Below are 11699 nucleotides of genomic sequence, written 5' to 3'. Positions count from 1 at the left end.
AACCATATGGAAGTTAGTTTATCTTCAGAAGCAGGACCCCGAACGCTTCTCTGCCCTTGGAAACCATGATTGTGTGAAACCACTCAAGTTTATGCCACTGAAAAGGAGAAGACATTATCTTGCACAGGAATATAACTCGATTTTTTTAAAAAAAGTGCTTTATAAATGTATAAACAGTACTAAGTAGGTCCTCGTATGTCAAGTGGCTGCAGACGTTTAATACACAAAGTCTTCTCCAACACAGACACAGGTAATAGCCGTGTTTCCTGTCAAACTCGTAATAAATGTGATAGAGTCACGACCCTGTCTTCTAGAGCAAGGCCGCAGGCCCTTCCACAGGCTGGAGAGAGGAGCTAAGAAATGAAGACCATGCAGGAGCCTGAGAGTCATGCTCCTGTTTCTGCTGGAGACTCTCCGGGTGGCCTGACACTGACACTGACCCTTTAACTGTGCTTCATCATCAAACTGGGGCTAGTGACCCTTGACCTGTTAGTAATGCAACAATCACTATGATTCACCATGAAAACATTTAGCCATGGAATTAAAATGGTGACACAGGGATCCCATCTTTTTTGAAAAGTAGCTGAGAGAGAGAGAGAGAGAGAGAGAGAGAGAAAGCTATTGCTGGAAACTGCAAAACCATTCTCTTTTACATACGTCATGTATTAACGTGTCAGAAAGAAGTAAAATGGTTGAAATGACCTCATTCAGTACCTTCTGACTACTGTCTGTATTTTCTATTGAAAAGTGGGCAGACTTAGAACAACCAACCTCAGCCAGCAGACTTGGGTTCCAGGGCAGTCTTGCTGCTCACAGGCTCTGCAGGTGAGGTCAGGCAAGATGTCCATCATTCATCAGTTAAACCATGAAATGCCCAAGCCTTACATTCTGACATAATCAATCCCCACACTATTACCATACTAGTCTCTTGGCAGTTTTCCCACAAAAGCTGGTTGGAACATATCTCATTAACGGGGCTATCAATAGCATTCAGACAAAGAACAACTTAGCCCAAAAACCAAATTCACAAACATGGCTCTTGATCTAGGGAGTTGCCTAGGATGGAGGGTACACAGTTACTTGCAACTTGGTGCAATCCAAGAAAATGCAACTGGCCCCAATTTGTCATGCCTTCCTGAGTTCATGCCCTTTGCCATGAAACTCTGTGGTACCTCCCACTCTGTCTCCAGGCCTAGTCACGGGATTTCCTTTGACTAAGGAAGTCTCAACAAAATAAAGCAGGCAGAAGCATGCGAAATACCTGAACCACTCATCCTGTTCTTATTTTTGCTCCTCTGCCTCTACCATCAGAATGTGCTACGACTAGCTTGTTGGAAGATGTGATACGTGGAATAGAGCTGAATTGTCCCTGTCATCCTAGTGACCCCATCCTACAGCTGACAGCCAGAATGAATGAGACCAACCAAGACTAGAAAAACTTCCCACTCTACATCACTGATCCGCAGACTCATGGGCTACATATATGTTTACTGCCAGAGACCACTGTAGTATTATGTTGTTAATCAGCATTATTTTGACAATGGATAACTGATACACTGAGTCTCTCAAAGTATCGCATTTTTTGGTAAAACAAAATCAAACCCCAAAAAAACCAGAACATGGAAAAACAGTATGGTGTAAAAATTAAACAAAACCTGAATTCTAAAATACCATTAAAATAACTGTACCCAATCTTACCTTTAATAGGCTTTCCTAGGGGGAAAAAAGGCCCAGAGGCATCATGATCATTCTTGGCATGTTGCTTTGTGCAAGACCCAAGGAAAGCTAGGAGGCTGTACAGTTATCTCCCTTGATGTAATTCTAAACTATACAACCTACTACCTCAACCTGGGAACATGCAGTCACAATGGCTGAAAGACCATTTCTTAAGCAATGAAATGACAAGTTAGTCTCATAATTGTTCTTCGTGCTGTCACTTATCTGGACTATTCAGAAGACACAACACATCAAAGGGTCCGACAGTAAAGAAAATAACACGAGAACCTTGGCATGAGATTACTGTACAGACAGGAAGGAAGGAAATACTTGGGATTGGTCTTTTTGAAATTCTTATTAAATGAAAATGATGGTAAGGTTATATAATGGCCGTTGTTCTGATCAATCTAATGCCCTCTGGTATCTGTTAAGAGAACAATGAAAGTAGACCAATATTTAAACTTGGACAATTGAAAAAAGAATTAGGAAAACAAACGTTTCCTTTGTGAAATTGAAAAACTGGAATCTCTAAAGGGTCAGTAAACAAGGGGAAATAGCTTAAGCCAAAACTTGGTGACAAGGTATAGAAAATAGGATTCTGAGCAAAGTAAAGATAAACAAATAATATAGAAGTTACGATGAACATTCACTCAACAGTATTTACCATAAGTATTACATAATTCACATATTCATAAAGTGCCCCCTTTCCCAGAGTTGACTATTTCAGCATTTTTTCATAGAATCTAACCCTAACAGTGTATTTAGTGATGTATAAAAATGTTACTCTGTATGTTTTTCCTTATAAGGAAATATGGTACATTTCCCTGTTTGTACTTTTCATTTGTAAGCTGGGTCTTTCCTTTATCTTCCATTCCAGCTCAGCGCTGGGGCAGCAGACAGACTCTCAAGCTTGATGACCTCCCATCTCCAGGTGCTCACCTGTTTGGTCATGTTTGTGTTTTCCCATGAGGACTGCTCTGGCCGTCTCTCCTCATTGCTCAGATGGACTCTGGTTTTGCCTGATAAGAGCTGTTCCACAAAGAGCTGGGCTGAGCCACATAGAGATGGAGGTGTGTCTGAGCACACGGGGAATCAAAGAGTGATAATTCTCTGGTGCTGATTGTTTAAAAGATAAATCCAAATGCTGAAGAGCTGGTGTTTCTTCATGTTACTCAACTAGCTTGGAGAAGAATCACTGTTTCAATTTTCCCAACCCTGTTCCTTCGTGCACCTATCACAGAGTATGGCTGCCTTACTTAAGGGGTAGGCTGCCTCTGTTAATCAATGCTACCTGGTTTTGGGGAAAGACTGAGAAGCTGCTTTTGCCAAGCAAACTCCCATTCATCCTCCAAGCCTCAACTCAAGGAGTTCTTTGACTGTCTCATATTTTCATACACACATTTCTAATTTACCCCAATACCACTGCATTATAATTTATCTGTCTGGCCCCTTCACTAGACCCTGTGTGATTTGAAGATGAGGATGCACTCCTCATCTTTGCAAATCTAGTACCACCTGAATGTTCACGACCTGGAACCTAGTAGAAATTTTAAAACATGTTCATGAAAACAAAAATGAATGGATGAAGTGGCAGTATAAATGAACCTGAAGTTGAGAGCCAAGTGGTTTTTATTTTTATGTCAGGTCCCTGTTCTTCCTCTTATGTTGTGACTTTACTCGTAGTATGGTAGATTTGTTGTCAAGACTCCAGAGGGGGAAAACAATTGCAGAACGGCTGAATTCAACCTGGCAAGTTTGCCTTAAATCCTGGATCTCATATGCAAATTCAAGAAGTAATACTGAGACCTCAGCCTCTAGATACCGACTTATGCACACGATTTAATATCCACTGGGACACTAAGGGAAAATATAATTTATTTGCTTTCCTTTCCTTTGCATTTGAATTCTCTTTCCTTTTTCCTTGCACTGACCATTTGCCTGATTCTATACACACAGTCAGGATATAACCCTTCTAAATGAGAAACAAGGCAGTGGAGGGGCAGGTAAGAAGTAGCAAAAGAAGATACAACAAAGACAGAGTAAGTTTCAGTGTGCTAGAAGGCTGGTATTTTAGCCTAAATGTATAGCTTTATAGAGCTTTTAAATATCTGGAAATGGAAAAATTCATCTTTCTCCATGTACATTCTTCTCCTAGGGGTCAAAGATAAAAAGACATTGCTCTTAGAATACTAATGGTGTTCAATACCCTGCTCTTTTGGTTGTGTGAATTTCCTTGTTTATTTACACTGATTTTAGCCCATTATCATGTATTAGTGCAATTACGGCTCATTACATAATTAGTGTAAATATTTGTAGGCATGTAATAACAACATGCAATTATGATATGGAATGATGTCATAAAAGTCTTATTGAAGAGAGAAAGTAGAAAATAGAATAAGCAGCATTTACAGGAGAACGGTGGTTACGTATCTTTAGGTAGAGAGAATCAACTGTATTCTTTAACTTTAAAAAACATTTTTAAAAGGTATTCCGAACACATACAAATACACTCTCAGGCTATTGAACACTCAGGTTTTAAGTGCTAGCAGCGGCAGCCCTCCCAAACGAAGTAAGAAGGAATCTCAAACAATTGCTACGTGTGCCTGAGATGACGGAAAAGCAAGGACTCCCCAAGTGTAAACATTCTGGATTGAGTAGTTAAGGTGTTTTTAAGATGGACCGACGTTACGATTAAAACGTGATTCATTAAAGGAGATGTCGGTATGACTGACAAGCAATTCTGCAAAGGGCCTCCTGACCAGATAATCAGGGTTTTGAAGTCAAGGTCATATCTTTACCTTCTAGCAAAGTACTGAATGCATGGGAAGCATCCATAAAGGCTCACTGAATGCATGAGACTCAATGAATTTTATAATTTTGCTAGACATACGGTTACACCGAAATAAACAAGTGGCTTTACCCCACCGTGTACTTCATTGAGCACCATGTTAGTTGCTTAGAAATTTTGGAAGAGTCCTGTATCCTGACTTCTCTGTGAAATTTCAGCACGATTTCAGGTGTAAGAAACTTTGAAAATCTTAGTAAGAGAGGCTAGGTGACATTTGATGAGGTTAAATAACATAGCAGAGTACCTCATAAATGTGGGAGAATGACACACGTAGTAAGTATACTGAAAAAGAAGAAATCACATTAACTTAAAATTCAAAGTTAATTCTGTTCTACATATATCATTTTCTTCCCATGAAGAGAAGTCCGTTTACTTATTTTGAAACACAAACAAGGAATCCTTTCAAAATTAAATTTCAGCTCCCCTCTGTCTCCCCAAACTCTACTTTGTCAAACACAATTCTTGGAATAACATTTTTCCCATTTAAAAAACACCAAATCTAAACTTTATTCTGGTGTCACAGCTTACTAAGTATAATCTGATAGTGATGATTTGAGAATTTTAATAAAGCTAGTGTGTTTTATACCCATTCTCTCTACATCTCTTGCCTTAGTGACTACTGAATATGTATTTTTAGAGTCTTTCTGAGGAAAACCTGAAGTTATTTTACTTTCTGCAGCTTCCTGTAAAATATCTGGTCCATTCTGAAGGAGCCCCAAGGGGATAATTAATAGCTACAGAACTATTCATTCATGAACATGGAAGAAGGGAAAAATACTGAATTTCATCATCATGTAAAATATTTAATATCCTGTTTCTTGTGGCCAGTGTCCAGGGGCTTTGGGCTTTCCACTAGAGTATTTTTCAGCCAGGTGAATCAAATCATAATATCCTAGGTCTTTTAGAAACTTGGAAAAGATTGCTCTGCGTAATCTTTTTTCTTAGGGTGATGGGTTTAAAAAACCTCCTTAAAGGAAACATACTGACCGTCACCTAAGGCCATCCTACAGTCCTGATGTTGTCCCTGTATGGGGAATTTAGGCTGCTCAGTATCCCCTGGATCTGTGCACTCCACTGGTCCTACTGGGAGCCTACTTAAGAGCGGGTTAAAAGGATGATAAGCAGAGACGTGATTTTGCCTTTCTCAAACGTAAGTTTTCATCCAGGGAAGGTACATGTTTCATTTGCTAGCAGCTGATCCATTCTAAGTCAACCACTTCAAAGAGGCGTTATAAAACCACCGAATAGACTGCTTAACGGGTAGGTGATGGCCTTGGGCAAACAATTATACATGATACACACCAACGGGGACAGTCTTTCTCTTCTGGATGCAATGTTCCAACATTCCAGAATAAAGCAGTGCTTTCTCGGCAAGCCAGAAGTCCAGATCTACCGAGAACCCTTCCCAACGCTGTGCAGAGAAAACCCAAAGGAAACTCACATTCACAGTATCTTCGAGGTGGAGTGTCTGCAGAGCTTGGGTTCCTCAAAGACATCTTTAAACAATGTCGTCTATATCTGGGCCTTCCTAATTACGACATCCACAATTTCATTTTTATATGCTTGAGAGGAGAAGGAGCACCAGTTATCCCTGAACAATGTGGCTCTTAAGAGGAGATGGCAGTTAGTGAAATAAAATATATCCATTTGAATTTCAAACTTCTGGCTGATGTTAACTCGATAACTACTTCCTATCGAAAACAAACAAACAAACAAAAAATAAATAAATAAATTTAAGGGAATTCCTGGCACTGTGTTTGACCAAAAGGGAATGTAGAAGTTTAAGAATCATCCACATCTGATCAACTTTTCACCCTGGGTTCTGTTTACAGACTCTTCAGCTCACATTGTTGGAATGAGACAAATAGGGCCAGTTTTGCTTTGATCCGGAATCAGTCTGGCTTTCTAATCCTGGCACAACGGTGACATTTAAGAGGCAAAGGGATAAAATTATTTTCATTCCAGCCTTTCAAACACGGTGAAGTTATAAAACAGCTTGGGACAAATACGAAGTTGGACCTAAATGAGCTATTTCTTCTTTATAAAAAGTTCTTTTCTCTTACAGTGCTGGGTGTTTACAGAAGTATAAATAGCGAAGCACGTCCATCCCCCTCAGTAATTTTATTTTGAAAGATAAGGACTGATCGGACTGTGCCTGTGAACGATGGGTGAGGAAGGGTCACTACAAGGTACCACTCAAGCCGGGTGAAGTGGGTCTTGTAAACGAGTCTCTGTCACTTTCCGGAAAAGAAAGTGATGACTTTGAAAATCTACAGAAAATAAAACAAACCCTTACGTGTGGATCTGTTCACTCATCACTCAGCAGTAAGTTGCCCGAGTCGCCCAAATTCCCGCTGCCTCCCCGCAAGCCCGGCCTCTCCACTGGAGAGCGAAGACAAGTTTTAAGAGAGAAGGGAATGGCGGGCTAGCCTATAAATGAATCACCCAAGAGCAACCGTTCATTTCAGAACCAGAGGTCTCCTTCCTCCTTCCCATGTCCAGCCCCTCTTTCCACGTCTACCACTTTCAAAGCCAAGTAAGGGGAAGCGAGAGAGAATCAAGGAATTGGAGGGGATTGTGACGGCACACGGGCAGAGCCGGCGGTCTGTGAGATGGCCCACAGACACATACCTATAGACACAAGCTTGTGCAGACGATCACCACAAGTTCGGATCTACGGGTTTGTGGCAACAGGCCTCAGGGTCTTCTTTCGTGTGGGGGTGTGACATGTCTGAAAATGAAACGTTAAGACCATTAGTCCAGCCAAAGGGCCTGCCATTCTATCGTTTCACGCCAGAAAAGGAAAGCCTTCATCCTGCCCTTAAAAGGGCAAAAAGGAAGCAGCATCTTCTGAGCTCTCCCCCGCCCACCTCCCTCGGTTATCACATACTCCACAGGCACAGTGGGCTTAGGTAAACCTCATTATTTTACTGGTTAATATTACAGCATGAAAACGAACACATGTATGTATACGCATGAATGGGACATCATGCTGCATACCAGAAAGTGACACATGGTAACTGATGGTACTTCAATAAAAAAAAAAAAATGCAACTTAAAACCTTAAAAAAATATATTATGGAAGACTCATTTATTAGGATCTTAACACACAATCTGAGCAAAGTGAGAGCAGGAGGGCAAATCAGTAGAATAAAGAAAATCCTTCAAATTATAGGGAGATAAAGAGAGAAACCTATGAGAATCCAGATGCAAGTTCATCCTTTTAAATACCTGTAATTACGTGAAAAAAGACGGTGAAATTCTCCTTTCCTATTTGCAGCTGGAAAGACAGCTGTAATTAACCAGCAAGCACCGCCAATGGGCTTGTAAGTATTTTCTGAAAATCATTCCGGAGGAGATTCTCAGCTATTTTAAATTCGAAGATTCAAATTCAGGAAAAGTTTGTCTTTCACCATCCTCCCACCCCCACTACTGGTCTAAACTCCAACACTGAGCAAGTCTGGGTATATTTTATGAAATTTGAACTAGCAAAGCAATTGTGTAACTGCTCGCCCCCAAATGGTTCCAGGATGTGGGGATGAATCTATTTCTAAGGACTTCTTATAAAAGGATTTTGTTTGTCAAAACATCCTTTCTTCAAAACCAGTGTTCTACAAATAAAGACAGAGCATCCAAGACCATGAACGTTCCTTAATGGCTCCTTTTGTGAAGTTCGCTGAAGACACAGACTTAATCCTGTGCACTTCAAGGACAAATGACAGAAAATAAAATAATCCTGCTCCCTAGATGCTGGGGAAAACATATGCTTCCATCTCTTTGTAGGACCTACAAAGAGACTTTCACAATTTTTGTGAGCAACGTCTACAGATTCTGGTTTGCAAAAAAAAAAAAAAAAAAATTGATGTTGGCCTTGACATATGAACATTCATTCCTGTCTCAAGAATCTGGGAGGCCCTACTAGTAGCAAAAAAAGACAGCTGAATTTGGGAATTATTCAGAGAAAGGAGCAGGCCACTATGAACACAACTTAAAAGGTGGAAACAAGAAAACAAGAAACCAACAGTAAGGCGAATAGGGACTGAGAGGCAACTGCTCATAGATGTCTCATTGTCTGCCTGTTTAATCACGATGGAGCTGGGCGTATGACCGCTTGGAGCCTACTGGTGCTGCAAAGGTTGCCAAGACAGAATGTATCTGCAGCTCCGTGGCTTGACTTTTAGATCCAAAGAGACAACAACAGCAAGTGGAAACAAGGGGGATCTGAACGGGTCACCTCAAAATGGTTTTTAACTTCATGTTATTTTAAAACATTCATTTCCTTTCTAAGAGAAAAGATTTTAACACCAAGCCTCTTGTTTTACTTTGATCTCTCTGACGAGCGCATGGGGCCATGAGGATGGGCACTCTGAACACTGTTAAGGATGCTGGAATGAATGTGACATACGAGCTCCTATTAGATAGAAAGGAATAGGCTGCCCAAGTGATGAGAACTAACTGTATCATTTCTGAAAAAGATATAATGCAATACTTGTTAGCAACAGACGAAGATCTGCCAAAGTATTACATTTAAACCTCCAAGAAGCATCACCTTTGTCAATCTGCGCCCTCTAAGTCCATAAAAGGGAGCCCAATGCTGTGTTTCAATTCGGGGCTTCCCTGAATCTTTTTGATTGTTTGTTTTGGAAAATATAGGGCCCAGAAAAGTTAATCATTCCAAAGGGTTTGTAGTATTAACTTCCAAACAATCCAGAGTTTTAATTTCAGAAAATAAAAGAGAAATCAGAAGATGCCAAAGTTGCAGGAAAAAAAAAGAGAGAGAGAGAGAGAGAAAGTCAAACACAGACTTAGAGGAAGAACGGTTTGTTTGGGAGTAGACATCTTCCCTGAAATATTAATTGAATATCTTCTTTAAGAAGCTTCTTTGTGTTGAGGAGAAAAATGAGGGTTCTTTTCAGAGGAAAGTCTGGCCTGCTTTATTAAGCGAGACTCTCTGAGGCTCTCTTAGATAGTAACAGTAACAACTGAGTTGGAAAACGTAGGCTAGTGCCCACATAAACAACAGCAGAAGCAGGGTAAGGTAATTTATCAAGAAAATGTATCATTTATGTTACTAAACATCGTTAAGTGGCAAAAGACCTTCAATAACACTGAAAGGAAACTACCTCTATCATGATAGCTGGGCTCAAATCTTACTCACTGGACATGTGCAAGGACAGTTCCATACAATGCCACATACACAGTGCTACTAACCCAGGACTGAAGTTAAAACATCAGCTATTATGCAATTATTATAACACATTGGTCATTACACAATTTTTATAAGCTATATCTTCTAGGAATTCAGACCACATGCGAGGCTTTTTAGAGACAATCCTCTAATACTTCTATTTCTAAATACAATTACTGAAGGTAGCCACAGAGTTTAAGAACCGTGCCTGATGGTTTCAAATGAGTTCCGCCTAAGTCATTGTCAAAGGAGGTCAGCAGTGTTAAGCTGTAACTTTCAAAGTACTTTTCCTGAACTCTGTAGAATTAAATGCAGTGACAGCTCTACTCACTGGCTATGAAGATTACAAAACTAGTTGCTATTGTAAAAAAAAAAAATCAAGCTTAAAATTCAGTTATTCTGCATAATTAAATCATTCAAGCAGGCCTACAGTGTAATACTTGAGAAAATTTCGGGGGAAATTAAAGGGAAATATAATTACCTGAAAAAAAAAAAGGAACTTCTTATGAATCCTGTTTTTCTTAAAACCTGTTGCCATCTTGCGAGGCCAGCGTCTTCAAACAGTTCGCCTGCGTCTGGAAAATAAGATTATTTTAAATGGATAGAGATTCTTTGATTGTTTTGTGGTTGGTTTCTTTTTGTCACCCAACTCTTTTGTAAAGCTAAACCAGAATTCATGCCAAAAATGAGAGTAAAAAGGAACACCAAAAACTGAAATAAAAGTAATTCTAGTAAAACACCAGGCAGTGTTACACTTCCTTCATTTCCAGAACTACACATGATACAAAAGTCCTGCAAATAAGTCAGTTTCACATTTTTCCTGGAATTTCCCTGGCTACCGATAGACTTTGAGAACCATTTTACTAAAAAAATGACCAAATAGGAATGTGATGTCTCGGAATACTCCCAAATTCCAATGTTTTATACCAAACCGCTCATTTGCTAAACATGATTAAGAGATAGACTATCAATAATTAAGAACGGTTAAGCTATAATCAAGTCGGGCGATCATTACCTGGCATGATGAAGTATCATGGAGGCATCACTCTAACTTTTTGATTCTGAAATGATTCGGGAGCCATTATTTCTCTCTGCTGATGGGGCTGCTAAAAAGAAGTGAAATATCGGATTGTGGTGGATTCATGAGTCTATGCCCCTTCCACCACAGCAGGATTCTTGGCTTCCATTCCAGTGTTCTTTCATTGGCCAGGTTTTAGATGCAGGGTTTGCTTTCCCTTCATTGTTCCTTTACTAATGGAAGGAAAACTCACTTTGCAGCTGCTTGCAAAAGGGGAAATGTACTTGAGTTTTGCCTGGCTGTGAGCTTGAACACCAAGTCCATGGTGATGTCAGCAGAATGAAACTGACAAAGATTCCCAGCCCTCTGCCCTCCTGTTTAAAAGATGTATCTCTTATACAGACTCTCAGCAGACTTCCTTTGTCCTGAGGGGAGAGAGCAATTCGACGGAACAACCTTTTAGGAAGGAAGGAAGGAAGGAAGGAAGGAAGAGAATAGACAAAGAAAGAGAAAGAGAAAAAGAAGAGAATTAAACATTAATGAGAAAGGGAAAGGGAAAGAAAGGGAAGGAAAGGAAAAGAAAAGAAGAAAAGAGAGAGAACTCAAATCTACCCCTGGCATTCACCTCCACATCATGAAACAGGAGAGACAGCGGCTAGCCTTGGTCTCCCTAAAGCTTTCCAGTTTGCCTGATGTCTCTTCTCTCACCCTCTACAGCCCTTGCTCTTTGCAGAAAGCTCCAGTCACCACAACAAAAGAGGCACATCCAGCAAGTGGCTGCTCCAAGAGTACCTGACAGGTGCCATGCATCACAGCACATTTGCGACCCTTCCACCAGGACACCAGACCCCAGTGCGGGAGCAGCTCTCAGGCGAGCCGTGAGGAGGCTTCGGCCCCAAGCCTGCTAGCTTAGGGAGAATGTACTGTTC

General features: G+C 40.4%; 1 long non-coding RNA gene across 2 annotated transcripts in view; it reads right to left on the bottom strand.

The window, feature by feature from the left end:
- Positions 1 to 10236: 10236 nt before the first annotated feature.
- Positions 10237 to 11699, bottom strand: part of LOC107033857 (uncharacterized) — a 41272-nt gene continuing 39809 nt past the window's right edge. For both annotated transcript variants that reach the window (XR_004186209.2, XR_012066651.1), the window contains one exon: positions 10237 to 10327. This is a non-coding gene — a long non-coding RNA (uncharacterized lncRNA). The remainder of the gene's footprint in view (positions 10328 to 11699) is intronic.

This window comes from Vicugna pacos, chromosome 33 (genome assembly GCF_048564905.1).
Source record: "Vicugna pacos chromosome 33, VicPac4, whole genome shotgun sequence".
In the NCBI taxonomy this organism is placed as follows: Eukaryota; Metazoa; Chordata; class Mammalia; order Artiodactyla; family Camelidae; genus Vicugna; species Vicugna pacos.
Note: the sequence above shows the minus strand (reverse complement) of the source record. Positions and strands in the feature narration are given on the sequence as shown.